The following is a 17,716-nucleotide window of genomic DNA, read 5'->3' on the forward strand; positions in this document are numbered from 1 at the left end:
TGGCTCAGTGGTTGAGAGTCCACCTGCCGATGCAGGGGACACAGGTTCGCGCCCCGGTCCGGGAGGATCCCACATGCCGCGGAGCTGCTGGGCCCGTGAGCCATGGCCACTGAGCCTGCACGTCCGGAGCCTGTGCTCCGCAACGGGGAGAGGCCACAGCAGCGAGAGGCCCGCGAAAAACAAAAAAAGATTGGGTAATAGACTAAAATTAAAACCGGTGGTTGTCAAGAGTGATACAATTGTAACTCATTCTCTCATTCTATTTTCCAAAGTTTATATCACGTTATTTTACTTTTTAAAGATATTTTTGTGGTCACTGAGACATTACTGAAAGTCTTCAAAATCCACTCAAGTTTCACACAACTATATGACACCACCAGATGCTGGTAACCTCCCGAAGGGGGAGAACATAACTGTGTGAGTTGATGAAACAATTTCTACGTGTAAAATGGATCTAGAGGTTTCTACCGGATACTCTGCCGATTTCCTAGTCCAGACTTAGATCTTCTCCCTCTAACCAAGGTAGAACGGCATTTTCCAACTTCACTTCCTCACTAAACTACCACAAAGTAATGACTAGACATTTCCTCCCTAGAAGTCAAACATCAGCCAAGGAAGGTTCTACTGAACCTTGCCCTCTGAGGCTCCCCTTGACAATCCCCATGGGCTTCCTCCAAACCCAGAGGACAGAGGCCCAATCCAAAGGTTTGGAGAAAGATCACCATCTCCGGGGTAGCCCATCGGAGCACTGAACTCAGAAGGTGGACTGAGTCTCAACACCACCTCTTACAGCCCAATCCTCCCGGGGACGGGGGGGGGGGGGGGGGGGGTAGGATGTCCACGTCCCAATGAGGTGTTTTGCCAACATCCCTCAGATCCACATCAAATACAATTTTCAAACCAATTAGCTCAAAAAGCATGACAACCAAAGCAGTATCTCCCACATCCTCATTTCAGGGCCATCCTATTCAATTCCTAATGAGAGGAAAGACAAAGGCAATAGACCGCAGTAGGGTCTACTTCAAAAATTCTTTTTCTTTTAGAAAACAGATCCTCTTTTGTTCTGGTTAAACACCAATTACTCTGCTCTCTCTAACATGCAAATCAGCTGAAAATAGGGCAATCTGTAGCTCACTCCGGTTCCACTGCAAGTTTGAATGAAGAAAAGAGAAAGAGGACAGGGAGGGAGGGGGTGAGAAGAGAGGGGAGATGAAGAAGAGGGAGAGGAGAGGGAAAACAGGAGCCACGGAGGCCGATCCCTGGGGGTCTTCAATTCTAAGTACTTTGTGCTCAGATAAAGCTCTTTTCAAAGGGCTTTTGTATAATATTTGTGGCGGCGCCCATGAGCGGTGATTTTGCCATTATCCCAGAAAACAAAGCAAGGAAAGAAAAAGCACATTAAGGTCTGAAATACAAGCAAGAAAAGCAAATGTGGCCCAAAGAGCAGCTTACCCAGAGCTCCCACTTGCTGCAAACACTCTCCCCAAAGTCATTCATCCACATCATGTACCACGGAAAGAGAACAGAGAAGGACTGACAGACAGCATTCCGGCCTTAGGTGGCGCAGGTCCCCAGCCAGGTGAGGGTGTGAGGGCCAAGCAGGGAAGCACCCAACTCCCTCTCTCACTCAGGCACCAGGTGGTGCTTTGTTGTGTCTTCTTTTCCTTCGTTTTAGTTAAGCTGAACTGATTTCAATCTTCTAAACGCATTATTACTTCTTAATGTTTTTTAAGCTAGGTGTGTGTAAGAGTACAATCCTAGTTCTTCACGGCTCCAAAGAAAATCTCGAGCAGGGCTGCTCAGACCTTCTGGTGCCCAGGTATCATCCGGGGAGCTTGTTAAGATGCAGATTCTGACTCCAAGATCTGAGGTGGGGTCTGAGCTTCTGCAATTCTAACAGGCTCCAGGGGTCACCTTCCCGGCTTCTCCCCCCGCCCCCCCCCCCCCGCCACCATTTACCTTCCAGACTGTGTCCTGACTTGACCTCCTTACCTGATCCACCTGGAAGAACAAAAAAGAGGGCTGGGAAAAAATCCAAGAGCTTCCTCACGCCAGGCCCGGAACTCCACGCTCCCCCAGGTCGCCCCTGAATCTCTCCACGGTGTACCACCAGTTTCTCAGTCCCACCTGGGCACCTTCAGGACAGACTGGGGTAGAGCAATGCAAATCCAGGTTCAGAGGGGAACCCTGTTCCTGCTGAGGTCCCCTCCTGGCAGGTCCGTGGGGACCAGTGCTGTCGGGGAGCAGCCCGACATGGCAGTACTGACCAGAGGCCAGGCCTGCCAGCAGCGACAAGGGCGTCTGGGACACCGGGAGTCTCGGCAGAGGGGCCCACGCTCAGTCTCCAGGGCCCAGCTCCAGGCCTGGCCCAGAGTTCGAAGGACCAGCACCCAATCTCCACTCCAATAAGACTCAAGTGTCTACCTGGCGACACTGCCGACTACAGACTTTTCTCCAGGAAGAAGTGTCCCGCTGCACCCCATGTCCCGGAAGGCTGCCGGCCACAGGGAGGGGGACCCCCACGCTTTCCCTTTCTGGTCCTGCCCCCCGTACCACCAAGGCTGCCAAACAGGGCATGAACGTCCCTCTGTTTCTCGTGCCCCACCCCCTTGTCCCAAGGGGACAAAAGAAGGGAACTAACATTTGCTGGGCTCCTCCTGTGTGTCAGGGACTGAGTCATTATGACGTTTCATCTCATTTTAGCCTCCAAGGAGCCCTGCAGGGTTGACACCAGATCTCCATCTCATAGGCCTTCGGTAGAGTCAGAAAACCAGAGCACAGTGGTTAAGGCTGCACGGTGCAGTGGCCGTCAGGGTGTGGGATCGAGAGGCAGACGCCACGTGTTTGGACACTCATCCACCATGTCTGGCTGCGTGCATCTGGGCCTCACGAAGGCTCATAAAATGGGGGAATGAAACCTTTCTCATCGGGTTGCTGTAAGGACTAAATGGGACTTCGTGGAGTTAAGGTGAGACGGCCCATGGCAGATGCTCAAGAAATATTTATTGTTATCATGCAAAGTCAACAAGCGAGGAAGGGATAGAACCCACACCTGGACGCAGGGGGCTGGGTTCCAACACCCAGTTTCAGGCAGGCCCACAACTTTAAAGAGAAGAATTCATTCTCTTTTACAGGGGACAGGGGACCCTGGGGGAAGCTCTCCCCAGGAGACCACAATCCAAATCACACAGAGCACAGACCATGAAAAGCTGGAAGAGGCGCCTAGAGTTGTGAGGCCCTGAAGTCCTCATCTAGTGATGGAGCCACAGCTCCAAAGAAGCACCCAATGACCACTCTAAGCACAGGACGGCCACAGCTCGCTTCCCTAAACACGTACTTGAAGAATCTTTCCTGGGAGAGAAAAATGGCCATACTGGCCATCATGGCGGATTGGAAAGGATAAAGGCTGAGAAACCTTATCAACCCCTCTCCACCACGGGGCTTAATCCACGACAGCACAGCCAGGACAAATGGGCACCAAACACTGAAGGAAGGAAGGCGTGGAAGGTGCCAGATGTGCCAGTTCCTGAGCCAGAAGAGAAAGAATCCCGCAAGTGGGACAAAAAGCTGAAGGCTGGCCAGTGCGGATCAAACCCAAGAAAATGGAAATGGCTTTTACTTCAAGTGTGCCTGTAATGTGAAACATTTGGAAAACTAGTTGGCTTTTTTCTTTCTTTAAGATGTTTTTATGTGGACCACTGTTAAAGTCTTTATTGAATTTGTTACAATATTGCTTCTGTTTTATGTTTTCTGGCCTCAAAGCATGTGGGATCTTAGCTCCCCGACCAGGGATCGAACCTGCACCCCCGACACTGGAAGGCAAAGTCTTAACCACTGGACTGCCAGGGAGGTCCCAACTAGCTGGCTTTGAAGCTGGTCCTGAATCAATCCATGAGACAATGACCTAAATATGCCGACCCCCTGGAGGCTGCCCCAAAGCCAAGCCAGGCTCCCCCATCCGGCTGTGCCTGCCTGACTGCTGTTCCCAGGAGCGCTGTGTGATGGACAGTTCTAAGGAATACCCTATAATCTGCATTTATGCCATTTGTCTTTTTGAAACATAAAATGCAGATATTTGCATCATTTAACATGCGTGATTTTCTTCTGAAAGCCACAAAGAGAAAGAAAGTCTGCTCCGCGGCCCCTCCCCACCTCCACCATTCCCTTCTTCTTCAGTAGCCTGAAAACTTAAGCCTGGCACCCCTGACAAGCCAAATTGATCTGGAAAGGATCTTCAGAGGCTGGTTGCATTAAAAGAAAAAAGAAAGGACTCTCCTTGTGAAGAAGACAAGGGAGACAAAGGGAGGCGTGAACGGGTCTCCTTCCCCACCCAGGGGGTGACCTCCTGTCGGTGACAGCAGGGAAGCCGGAGGGAGAGCAGGAAGCCCCACATTACCTGCCTGCGGTAGGACTCAACTGTGCGCCCTGAAACCGCAGCCTTGAATAAAAAGCCATACGGGCCAAAATGAGGAAGAGAGGTTTCTGCACCAGCAGGAGGGGGAGGCCTGCGGGCGAGACCCACCCCTGGGCCGGTGCATCCAGGCCAGCTCCCCAGGCAGAGGCCGGCTCAGAGTCACGCAGCCTCAGGGTCCCTGCGCAACTGGGACCAACCATCCTCAGAGGCGCCTGCCATCACCATCACCGGTCTTTATTTACGCTCTCGAGGACTCCCGCAGAGAAACACAGGCGTGGCCCAGCCACGTGCGCCACGCTTCTCCGATGCCCCAGAGGCGCATCCTCTGTGCCTGGCTCGGCGGCCTCCTGTTTGCTGAAGGGTAACGGCACCCATCACAACCGCCGGGCCTCAGAGACAGCACTGGGCCCTTGTGCGCATGGCACGCTATCCCCAGTCCCCACCCCTGCAGGCCAGTATCCTCCCCACTCCTCCCAGGAGCAAAAAGAGACCAGGGGGACCCAGCCTTCTGGACAACTGCGCCTGTGCCCTAGACAGGCCCTCTGCAACTCACTTCAACAGCCCCTGGTCTGGCGGGTCACTTGTCCCCTGAGCATCTCCTGTCCTCAGCCGCTCCGCCACGCTCAGTGACTGAGCACCTACCTTCTGGGCGCTGAGGGTAAGGCACCAACCAGACAGGCGGGGCGGTCCTCTCATGAAATCTACCTTCAACACAGACACGAACGAGAGGAGCAAACTGGACAAAAAATGACCATCCACGGTCACCTCCGGGAGCCCACACATGCCGACAGGCGCTCCCCCATCACAAGAGGGAGCGGAGACGGGCTCTCATCTCCCCCTCCCCTCTCTTAACTGCAAGACCAGCAGACCCTGCCCCGTCCCTTCTAGAGAAGCCCCAGCCCAAAACGCAGATGAGGGGCAGGTACAGGATGTTCCTCACTAAGGAAAGCACCCCTCAACCCCTCTGCCCGCATCTCTGCTCTCTCCCTGTCCCCTCCCCCTTCCCAGGTGTGTCCTGCTATGGCGATCACCTGCCCACTTGACTGGAAACTGTTGATAACCACAGCTAACAACGCCCCAAATCATGGGCAGGGTCCAGTTCCCCTTGGGCACCTCTCCCAGCACCAGCCGCTCACAGTGCCTCCTGGGCCTACCCCGAGCTCCTGACACCCTCTCCATCATCAAAACTTCCTGGGGCCACATGAACCACGCCTGGCTCTCTGCTCTCCTAAGGGACTACCGTCTAACCTAGTAAGATATCTAGCTCCCTGACCACCCTACCCAACCTAAACACAATCGCCTTCAACGGGTCTTCTAAGGACGGCACCCAGAGCAAACAAACATTGAAAAACCATGATTCCCAAGGCATGAGTATGGATGTCCGGAAGACTGATCTGGAAGAAATAGAACAGGGGTCTTGAACAAAAATGACACCACTTGCAGTTTACTAAGGATTTATACAGGCATTATCTCATTTAGTCCTCACAACCGTAAGACACCTAAAATTATCCACGTGTTACAGATAAGGAAACTGAGACTTAGAATTTAAATAATTTGCCAGCGTGGTAAAATCAGGTCTCAGATCCAGGCTCTCTAACTTCAAGGTGCGCCCGTTTTCTGCTCTACCCTGTGCGGTCTTGTGGGGTATGAAATTAAACCCTTACACACCTCGTGCTTGCAGTTTTTACATCGAAATGATGGCACGTTATACAGCAATTAAAAACCATGTTTTTACAACCATCTAAGGACGTGAAAATTATTACAAAGCACAATTAAATGAAAAAAGCTGAATACAAAAACGCACACACGGGACTTCCCTGGTGGTCCATCGGTCAGGACTCCACAATCCCAATGCAGGGGGCCCGGGTTCGATCTCTGGTCAGGGAACTAGATCCTGCATGCCACAGCTAAGGGCCCACATGCTGCAACTAAAATACAGATCCCACATGCCGCAACTAAGACCCAGTGCAGCCAAATAAATAAATAAATAAACAACTATTAAAAAACAAAAACAAATACACACACGCACCTCAGTGTGATTCCAATTCTGGGTTTTTTCCAATTCTGTTTTTAAATATACAGGTACACACAAAATGATAACACACCAACACATTACAAAGCTGTTATGTCTAAGTAGTGGGATTATGAACTTTTTTTAAATACCTTCCTGTATGTTTTAAATCTTCTGTAAGGAGCAGGCATTCATTCTCTAATTTGGAAAAAATATTAATAACCATTACTTCTGGAAAGGAGGAAGCCACACTTTGGCCTTGTCAACAGACCAATCCGGGTTGTAAAGTAGGACCCCCTCACCCAAGTCACACCCAGACAATAACCCAACACCACCACTCGTTGCCAAGGGGGTGGTCACCACGGGAACAGCCGCCAGGGATTCTCGGCGCACCTGAGCACCTTGGCTAGCCGGTGACACAGAGGCCAGGGCCTTCCCAGAGGACAGAACCAGCCTCTGAGACTCCCCAGTCGTGACGGCTGGAGAATGAGGAAAGAAAGTGGGGTTGGGAGTCAGGGCTGAAGACAAAGTGAGTTTCAGACAACACAGCGTTTTTAAACTTGGACCACGCCAGCATCATCAAACAGTTGAAGTGAAAGATAATGACCCCAAAGGGGTTCCTGGCATCAATCCTAGACCACAGACAGCATCAGAAAAAAACAAGCAACCCTGTGGGGCTTCAGAAAAGAAAACGAGGTTGAAGTCTACCTCATCAGGGATGGCATCCCGGTCTAACTGCTGGCTTCTGTGTAACCAACCTCCCTGGGCCTCAGTTTCCTCACCTGGAAGTCCAGGTTAAAATGCCGAGCCTATGGGAATTCCCTGGAGGTCCAGTGGTTAGGACTCGGCGCTTTCGCTGCCGTGGCCTGGGTTCGATCCCTGGCCGGGGAACTAAAATCCCGCAAGCTGCGCAGCATGGCCAGAAAAAAAAAAGTGCTGAGCCTAGAAGATAACTGTAAGAGCTAAAAGAAATTGTGGTTGTCAAGCTCGGGGGGAGCCAGCTGCAATACTGTGAGGACCCCCGGAAAGGCCCACGTGGACAGGCCCCGAAGCCTCCAGCCAACAGCCCTGCAAGTGAACCTGGAAGCAGACCCTCTGGCCCCAGTTGAGCTTTCGGATGACTGCAGCCCTCGACGACTGCTTGACTTCAACCTCGTAAGTGACCTCGAACCACAACCACCCAGCTAATCCCACTCCAGATTCCTGACCCTCAGAGGCTCTGTGAGATAATCAACGTTGGCTTATTTTAAGCTGCTAAATTCTGGGGTGACTTGTTACGCGGCAATAGATAACTGATTCAGATTTTGGTTCTTGGCATACAAGAGCTCATACAAGAGCTCAATGGATGGTTCCTACAATATTCCCTCATTCCCTGTATGTCAAAGCAGTCGTAAGATGCAACACTGATTACTAACAGCTTCTTCAAGAAAAAAGAAATGCTGCTGTTTTAAACATCTACATTAAGGATGAGATGCATCCAAAGTGGAAAGTTTCCCAAGTCTGATCTTCACCTCCAAAGCTATTCCTGCCAGTCTTCCCCATCAGAGGTTCCTACTTGCTCAGTCCAAACACCTTAGTCTTTCCCTTGACTCTCCTCTTCCCACACGTCCCCCTTCCCTGTCTTCAGCAAATCCCACAGGCTCTACCTTCAAGACATATCTGGAATCGAACCACTTCTCACCACCACCACCCTGGTCCTTGGGCAAGCAGAGCAGCCTCCTAACTGGCCTCCTTGCTTTCACCTCTGCCCCTCTGCAGTCTCCACGCCACACAGGAGCCGGTGGTCTTTCTAAGACGGAAGCCCTCTCTTATCAATCCTGTGCCCCAAACCCTACCGAGGCTCCCCCTTTCATGCAGTATCAATGTCCACGTCCTTACCAGAGTTTCAGGTGATCTGCCGATCCCACCTTGGCTCCTTCTGGTGGCCCCTAACTCAGCCCACGCGGCTCTTCCTGCTACTCCTCACACAAGCAAACTTCTGCCTCCAAGACTCTGCCATCACGGTGCCCTCCACCAGAAGCACCGTCCCCAGACAGCATTTGTAGAGTTTCCTCACAAACGGCATCTCCGAATAAAGGTCTTGCCTGACAATCCTATCTAAAATGACACTCTCCTCCCCATTTCAGTCCCTATGCCCTGCTGAATTCTTTCATAGCGCTGATCTCTAATTGACATATTATATCCCTATCTGTTCACGTTTCACTGTCAGGATTTTGTTAAGTTCACTGTTGCATCCCCAGTGCCTAAAACAGCTCCTGGTACATAGTAGGTGCTCATAATATATGTCAAGAGTCAGCAAACTTTTTCTATAAAGGTCCAGATAGTAAATACTTGGCTTTGCATTTCTTACAATCTCTGCCACAACTACAGTCGGCCCTCTGTATCCACAGATTCTGCATCCCTGGATTCAACTAACCCCAAGGGCCAACTCTAAGGGACTTGAGCATCGAAGTTTGGTATCTGCAGGGGTCCTAGAACCAATCTCCTGCAGACACCGAGACAACTGTACTCAGTGCTGCTGTTATAGCATGAAATCAGCTGCAGATAATACACAGCAAGCTAAGAGTGGCAGGACTCCAATAAAACTTTATTTATGGGCTTCCCTGGTGGCGCAGTGGTTGAGAGTCCGCCTGCCGATGCAGGGGACACGGGTTCGTGCCCCGGTCCGGGAAGATCCCACGTGCCGCGGAGCGGCTGGGCCCGTGAGCCGTGGCCGCCGAGCCTGCGCGTCCGGCCTGTGCTCCGCAACGGGAGAGGCCGCGACAGTGAGAGGCCCGCGTAACGCAAAAATTAAAAAAAAAAAACAAAAAAAACTTTATTTATGAAAACAGGTGGTGGACCGGATTTGACCCACAGCTGTAGTTTGCCAACCCTGACCTACTTGATTAATTAATTATTAAAAAATGTGTTTGCCTCTCAAATATAAGACAGTTTTCCATCTTCAAACTGAACAATATAAGGGAGGGAGGATGGGTTGGAAACGCATCTCTGAGGGTTCTGGGCAGAATTCAACAAGAACTTCTCCCAAGGTGAAATGGCTGATAAAAACCCAAATGGACAGCAGGCTGGCCCATCATTTTCTGGGGTCTTCCAGCACAGATCAGACGCTCTTATGCGTTTAGGACGTGGCTGGTGTGAAGGCAGGTGGTAGGCCAGCTTGCCTTGCTCACATCTCTTAAGAACTGCTAGGCAGGTACAGGTCTTAGATTCTAGCACGACCCACCATCGCCAGAATGACATCAACCAGTTCTTGCACTATCCACTTACACTATCTTTCTTCCAGAAGAACACCTACGGAATCATGCTTGCTGACTTCTCAGGGATGGGGGGCGGGGTGCAGGAGAACACCAACAGAGCCAAAATATGTCCAGAGAAAAATATCCTGGCACTGACAGGATCCTGTGCAACACAAAAGAACAGTCATGAAAAGAAAAATATGCAACTCTGGCAGCCAGGCTACTAGACAAAGATCACGCTTCTTTGAAATTAAGCACCAAGAAAAAAGGTAGATAACCACAGGGCACGGTTTAAAAAAAAAAAAAGCACAAAAACTCGTGCTCAAGTTTTTCTGCTTTAATTGCCAATAATTTCATAGTTCAGCGTCTCCTACCAGCTTTAGCTTGTTTCTCTTCCCAAACCATTTTGCTCCAGCTCAACCCATCGGTGGAAGCATTTTAATGAGAACTGGGGGAGCGCTGCTTTCAAAGGCACTCCCCCGGCTGCCCTGCCGGTCTCCCCTTTGTACGCTCACCTTCAGCGCTGCCCCAGACAGCCCTCCCAGGGAAGCTGTGAGGCCTGCCGTTTTTAATCACCACCTACCCAGATGGCAGGGGACCCCGATGGGCTGTTTCATTTCATCCAACTCTCGGATTTTATCAGCATTTTGCCACTGTCAAAGAGGAGGGGAAAAAACAGGAATCAAAAGCCCTTCCATTTGAGGGTACTTTTGACTTCCCAAACCCACTCTCAACTTCGGTTATCTTATTTCAAATTCAGAAGAAACGCACAAGGCAGCAGAGCAAAGCTTAACTCTCCATCCTTCCAGGTGTGCAGCAAGTATCTACCAAGTCGCCACCGTGTGTATGTTGTGGCAGTGGGGAGGGATACAGTCCTTGCTTCCCTGGAAGTACCAATGAGATGGAACAGGTCCCACGGTGCCCGAGGGACACTAAGGCACAGAGAAGCAAAGTGACCTTCCAAGGTGACAGACTGGGGTGAAGCCCTCACTGCTCAGGCACACAGGTCGATTTGGCCCAGGCAGGCCACGTGATAGCTTGAGACAAGGAAGCGCTTCATCTTTTTATCTTCCGGAAAGGTATGCCAAACCTAGAGGGCACATTGTTTTCTCCTTTCTTATTAAAAAAAATTTTTTAATAAGAAAAAGTTGGCTTGGTAGATCAAGAATAAACCTGTTAAAAAAAAAAATCAGAGCTGGAGAAAGGAAAGAAAAGACATCAAATGCTATGGTGAAATTTCCAAAGGGGTAGAAAAAAATAATGCTAGATACAGTAATAGTAATTTCCTAGTGATATATATAAAAATATATATATGTGTGTGTGTGTATATATATATACACACACACACATATATACATGTGATTTATATGTGCTAGGCATAGTTCTTGAGGTCTTAGGTATTAACCCACCTAATACTCACTGAAACCCTATGAGGAAGAGATATTATCCCCATTTTGCCGACGAGGAAAGTGAGGAACAGAGAGGTTAAATAATTTTCCCAGAGTCACACAGCTAATAAAGTGATAGAGCCAGGATTTGAGCTTTGGCAGTCTGACTTCTGAATCCATCCATGCTCTTAAATATTTCACTAATCTATCCTCTCTCTCTCTCTCTCTCTCTCTCTATCTGTCTCGGAAACTTTTTGCACTTTTCTAACAGCATGAAATCCTTCTAATTTACCGTGTATTTTTATATGTGTCTGTTTATAAAGTATTCTTCTTAACCCATTTCTTTGTACAAAGGCTCTAACTAACAAGAGACATAAAACCAACAATAAAATTAAAATTAAGGAAAATCATGCCCATGGAAAGGGGATATTATTAACACACCAATAAAAAGGCCAATGACTCTTCACACCTTGCTCTAAGCTTCCTGGCAGCCCAGGTAAAAAGGGCAACATGATCAGTTACAGAATTTTCTTTATCAAAAGGAGAAAAGCTTATCAAGTTTCTCAGAGAGAACCAAACTTTTCTTGTCACTAAATTTCCATAGAATTTTTGCATTTAGTAATAAGAAAAAGTACAATGAGGTGGTAGATAAATGTCCTTGCTGATATATTTTTACTCTGATTTTAAAATCAAGGTTGTAACCTTAAAAGGAACTCAAGAGAAGGTAATTCTACAAAGAGCCTGGAGTAATTTTGTCCAAGTGTGTAGCCTTCCAGTGGGACAGTATCACCCTACAGGTTCCACGAGTGTAAAGTTACAAAACGGAGAGGATTACAAAAAACTTTTCTCCGTAAACAGGCAGATCCTTGGGGTGGCTGACAGGCCTTCAGTGTTCTAAGAGAGCTCCTGAGAAACCAGGACACTGAGGAGGGTGAATACAAAGGACGGTTGCACACCAGGCAGGCAATCTGTCCCCCCATCACATGAAATGGGGCTTCACGAACCACTGGGGCTTCCGTATTCACACTGCTGCCGCACAGATGCGTCTCTAAGAGCTTTCAGTCTTGCTCTGAGGTGGCAGAAGAAAAGCCACAGCCCTCTGAATGACCAGCCCCAATGTGACCCGTGGTAGAGTTCTCACCTCACAAAGTCCCCTTCTTGACATCTCAACTCTCCTACAGAAGAAGCTACTGGAAACCTCCTCCTACCTCCTCTGCCCGCCCGCTTCCCAGCTTGCAGGCCTGAAAAAAGAAAGGTCAGCTGCGCATGGTTGAGGGTTCACCAAGGAACCTCGTAGAAACGTACATGGGAAGGCTGCGTCCTGGGTCGGTTCTTCAAGACAGTTTCATCATTTGGTTTAAACTGCCTGGAGACACCAAGGAAAAAAACCTCTTTGAGTTAGAAAAGGAATATAATCCAACCCCTCATCTTACCAAGAAGAGAACTCAAAGTCTTACTGAAGGTCACAGGCACTACAACTTGAACTCCAGGGTCCCGCCCCTGCCTGGCCAGGGCTCCTCCTACCACTTTGTGATGCTTCCCCAAAGCAGGTAGAGTGAAACCCAAGTGGGTTTTGAACTATCCACCTCCCTCAGGACACTGTTAGGCAAGAGACCAAGGACTCCTAGGGCCCGTGGATCAGGAAGACCTGAGACCAACGTCTTCCCGGGCTCTGAATCACACAAGTCTTCACCTGTTTACAAGTCCAGCATTAATGAGAGGCTCTTCGGAGTAAAAGCGAGGAAAAGAAGGGCAACCAGGAGACACGGCCACGCTCTGTTTAGCATTGACTAACCCCAGGCCCAGCAAACTGCAGCCGGGCTCGACTGAAGGCTCAGGCCTACAGTTTGCCTTTGGACTGGCTGCCCTCGGTCCAGTTTGCTGACTGAAAGAAGTTGGAAACTCTACCACCCGCCCTCCCGAGTCATTATTTAACAACAAACAGGAGCTATTTTTAGAACTTTTTCCATGAAGGCGCCATAGGCAAAGGCCACCAACCTCTGAGACACGGAAAGGTTAAATAAGGCTCTCTGACCAAAAAAAAACAGCAACAACAAAACCCCACTTTAATAGGCAACTTCCACCTCAAATTCATCTGCTGAACACAGTTTCTAATTTTATAAATGGGCCTTAAAATTAACAGGAGGACAGGCAGCTTTTCCCAGGAGCCTCTAGGTCCCCTCTGCAAAATTACGTAACTCAGAAAACGAGGATTCTGATTTTATGGTGCTCTCAACAGCCTGCTGGCTGAGCCGAATTCGCGGGGCACACCAGCTTCCCACAAGCGACTCGAACACAGAGAAGGTGAGCAGGAAACAGGGAAGCAGGACAAACCCTTTTTCACTAACTCATGTAAATGAATCTTTGAGAAACCTCTTTACACCCTCAGTGACTCCCCCCGCAGCCACGCTTACTCCCCAGTAAAACCCCACTATGGGTTTCTGGCCCACCCAGACTGGGTAAGAAATTGCACATTTCAGAGCTTGGGTTTACCATGCCATCCGCCCTTAACGGAAGTTTCTACATGCCTCCCACAGAGGGCCACTGTTCGAAGGATTCAAATAATTTACTGTTGAACCCTCCGTTTAAAGGACAGAGCATGCTCTAGGGAATGCAAAATATTACCATTTACCTTTTTAAAAAAAAAAAAAAAAAAGGTATTTACTTGTCTTTTACAACCAAGCCAAAGGAAATACAGCTTTTACCAAATGTAGTTGGAGGTGCTGAAAACCTCTTCTAATAATCCTGTTTCTACAAAACGTAGAGCTGTTTTGCAGGGAGAAATTCAAATAAGCCCCTGGAATGCGTTCTCCTCACCAGGTGAGGTAACCCACGATCCCCACATCCTCCAGGTATCTCATTACTGGGGTACCACCCATAGCACAATCTCTGGGTGCGAGCTAGCCGCTACACTCCACCCCCCAGGAGAGATCGCCTTTCCTAATCATTCACAAATATTTAAATGACTTGAGGTTCCTATCTGAGGACCCCCAAAGCCAACTGAGTGAGGAATCAGCAAGGTAACTAAAATTCAGTGGTATAATTTGGCAAAATGTATCGCAAGCCCACACACACACACACACACACAAAAATACACAAACTTTGGCCCAGCAAGTCTACACAGAGGAATGTCTCCTCAGGCAATAATCAAACAAGTGGGTTTAAAAAAAGGCTCTTCAAGGATGTTCACTGTCACACTGTTTACACAGCCAAAGCTGAGCCACCCAGCTGTCCAACCACAGAGGATTAGTTAAATGAGGTTAGAGCTATGCGATGGAGCATGCTGCTGCCACCGAAAGCACCGACACTGAGATACGCACACAGGGTGAAAACGGCACTCGGAGCAAGTTAGAAAACTGTGTGCGTAATGTGGTCTAAACGTTCTTTCAGACAAATACACGCTTATCGGTAAGTGAAAGAAGCCAATCTGAAACGGCTGCATACTGTGTGACTCCAACTGTATGACATTCTGGGAAAGGCAAAACTATGGAGCCGGTAAGAAGATCAGCAGAGGCCAGGGATGGGGGTTCGGAGGGGGAGATGAGTAGGTGGAGCCCAGAGGATTTTCAGGGCAGTGAACAGCCTCTGTGTGAGATTACAACGATGGATACATGTCATTATACATGTGTCCAACCCCATAGAATGTACAACACCAAGGCTGAACTTTAAGGTAAACTGTGGACTTTGGGTGATATGATGTCAAGGTAGTTTCATCAATTGTAACAAATGTACCACTCTGGGGAGGGACGGACATAGATAATGAGGGAGGCTGTGCATGTGGAGGGGGCAGGGGGGTTCAACAGAAAAATCTCTGTATCTTCCACTCAATTGTATTGTTAACCTAAAACTGCGCTAAAAATATAAAGCTTAAAAATTTTGGTTCATTGAAAAAAGAGAGGGGCTTCGCTGATGGCGCAGTGGTTAAGAATCCGCCTGCCAACCAAGGGACACAGGTTCGATCCGTGGTCTGGGAAGATCGCACATGCCGCGGACCAACTAAGCCCATGCGCCTCAACTACTGAGCCTGCGCTCTAGAGCCCGCGAGCCACAACTACTGGGCCCACGTGCCATAGCTACTGAAGCCCACGCGCCTAGAGCCCGTGCTCCGCAACAAGAGAAGCCACCGCAATGTGAAGCCCGCGCACCACAACGAAGAGTAGCCCCCGCTCGCCGCAACTAGAGAAAGCCCGCGCGTAGCAATAAAGGCCCGATGCAGCCATAAATAAATAAATAAATAAATAAATTTTAAAGAAAGAGAAATATAAACAAAGTTATGTCTATATTTACACTGGAAAGCCTAGAAGGAGAGAAATGTAGGGGATGGCTAGATAGATTAAGTGAACTAGATAGATAGATAAACAGATAGAGATAGATAAACAGATAGATAGATACAGATAGATGAGAACTGATATTGGTATTCTGGGAGATTTTATCATCAAGAAGCAGTTATGGGGACTTCCCTGGTGGTCCAGTGGTTAAGAATCCACCTTCCAAGGCAGTGGACGCGGGTTCTATCCCTGGTCAGGGAACTAAGATCCCACATGCCGCAGGGCAGCTAAGCCATGCGCCGCAGCTACTGAGCCCACGCACTCTGGAGCCCGGCACACCACAACTAGAAAGAAGCCCGTGCACTGCAATGAAGATCCCATATGCCACAACTAAGACCCCACGCAGCCAAATAAAAAAAAAAGGAAGACGCAGTTATGTTACTCTGGTAGTGTATTTTACTTTTAGTACATTAACTTTGCTGAGGAAAACAGGCAATTAAAAATTAAGTACATTAATAAATGAAATTAGTAAAGAAACCACAATCTGTGTGCCCACATGCACACACACACCCACACCCGAACAGCAGGGCCTTTGCATACTGAACTCTAAGGTGGGGAGAGGAAAGGTCTGTCCACTCCCAGGTAGAGAAGGAAAGAACTATTGAATTAGACCCATTTACAGGCCTGCCAGTGGACTGCCAGGTACAAAGCAGTCAAGGGCAAATTCCCTGTCCTGAACAAAAAGCCGAGCATGCACTACAGGCCCCTCTGACACCTGGTTTTACTTACAAACTAGGGTCTCCCCAGCACAGCCACACCAGACAGTGATCTTGGGGGACATGACTATAAAAGCAGCCACTGGGACTTCCCTGGTGGCACAGTGGTTAAGAATCTGCCTGCCAATGCAGGCGACACAGGTTCGAGCCCTGGTCTGGGAAGATCCCACATGCCGCGGAGCAACTAAGCCCATGCGCCACAACTACTGATCCGGCGCTCTAGAGCCCGTGAGCCACAACTACTGAGCCCGAGTGCTACAACTACTGAAGGCCGCACGCCTAGAGCCCATGCTCTGCAACAAGAGAAGACACCCAATGAGAAGCCCGCGCACCGCAACGAAGAGCAGCCCCCGCTCACCACAACTACAGAAAAGCCCGCGCGCAGCAACAAAGACCCAACGCAGACAAAAATAAAAAAATAAATAAATTTATTTTAAAAAAATTTATAAAAGAAAGAAAAAAAAGCAGCCACCACTCAACTGTTGGAATAGACACAGTCAATCCTCAGTTTTGTCTGCAGGAAGCTCAGAGGGTAGACAGGACTGCCCCACACATACCGCATTCCCCTTGATGCCATAGAGCAAGCATGTGTTGAGTGGAACACTTCTTGTTCTAAAAGTTTGTCTGATACCAATTCACAAGTCATGTGGTCAGCCAGCAAGCTAACCAACCCAGGGTAGAGTTTCCACGGTCTGGGCTGAAATCCATACAATGACTCAGCCCTCATGCTCAGGTGCCTCCCGGGAGCGAGAGAAAAGGTACCCACTGAGGGGTATCAGATTTGGGTCCCTGCAATGCAATGCTCTGGCTGTGTAACCTCAGGCAAGTCACTTGACCTCTCTGGGTCTCTGGTTTGTCATCCTTCTAAATGTTGGACAAGATGAAAGCAAAGACACATTACTTTGGATTGTCTGTAAGTGTTGAATTCCATTTGGCACTCAGTAAAAACTCAATGACCACTGAGATTTTTTTCTTTTTAAATTCCCACATCCAATCATTTTATTACCCTCTTAAAAATGCTCTGGGGATGAGTGGTACTATTCCAACTCTACGACAGCAAGAAAGCACGAACACTGCAGTGGGGAAGGCAAAGTCCTTAAAATTGTTTCCCCCTTATCCTACAGCTTTGCCTGAACTGCTAAGCACAATGTCCTCACACCTCCAAGGAGGCAGGAGAGCCCAGTGGTTAAAAATCAGGGCACTTGAATTCAAATCTCTCCTCTCCACTTTCTGGCCATGTGATCTGGGCAAGTTACCTAACCAGCAGCTGCTTCAATTTTCCCATCTATAAAGCAGGTATAAAATACGTACCCTCTTGAAACAGGAGGGAAGGGGGCAGGGCACAACCTCTAAAAGAATGACACAGCCCTTGAGGATCCGACGTAAACTGGTTAGGACCAACTAGGTCCAAGATGGCAGAAGATTCGACTTCCAGTAGACCTTGAGTCCATTATACACTCACTGTAATACATTACCAGATGCTAAATGACACACCCACCAGGGCCATGACAGTTCTGAGGCTAACCATAAAAGGCCAAAAGGTGGGCGGTGGCCCAATTCCTGGAAATCTCCACCCCTTCTCCAAAATAATTGGAATAACCCTCCCACTCGTTAGCCTATGAA

At 48.9% G+C, this 17,716-nt stretch overlaps 1 protein-coding gene across 2 annotated transcripts in view; it reads right to left on the reverse strand.

Annotated features, from left to right (window-relative positions):
- Positions 1 to 2,003, reverse strand: part of MSI2 (musashi RNA binding protein 2) — a 137,250-nt gene extending 135,247 nt beyond the window's left edge. For both annotated transcript variants that reach the window (XR_003683202.1, XR_003683203.1), the window contains exon 1: positions 1,960 to 2,003. The gene's annotated coding sequence lies outside the window, so the exon portion shown is untranslated. The remainder of the gene's footprint in view (positions 1 to 1,959) is intronic.
- Between the last annotated feature and the right edge of the window lie 15,713 nt (positions 2,004 to 17,716).

The sequence above is a fragment of the Physeter macrocephalus genome, chromosome 14, assembly GCF_002837175.3.
Source record: "Physeter macrocephalus isolate SW-GA chromosome 14, ASM283717v5, whole genome shotgun sequence".
Taxonomy (NCBI): domain Eukaryota; kingdom Metazoa; phylum Chordata; class Mammalia; order Artiodactyla; family Physeteridae; genus Physeter; species Physeter macrocephalus.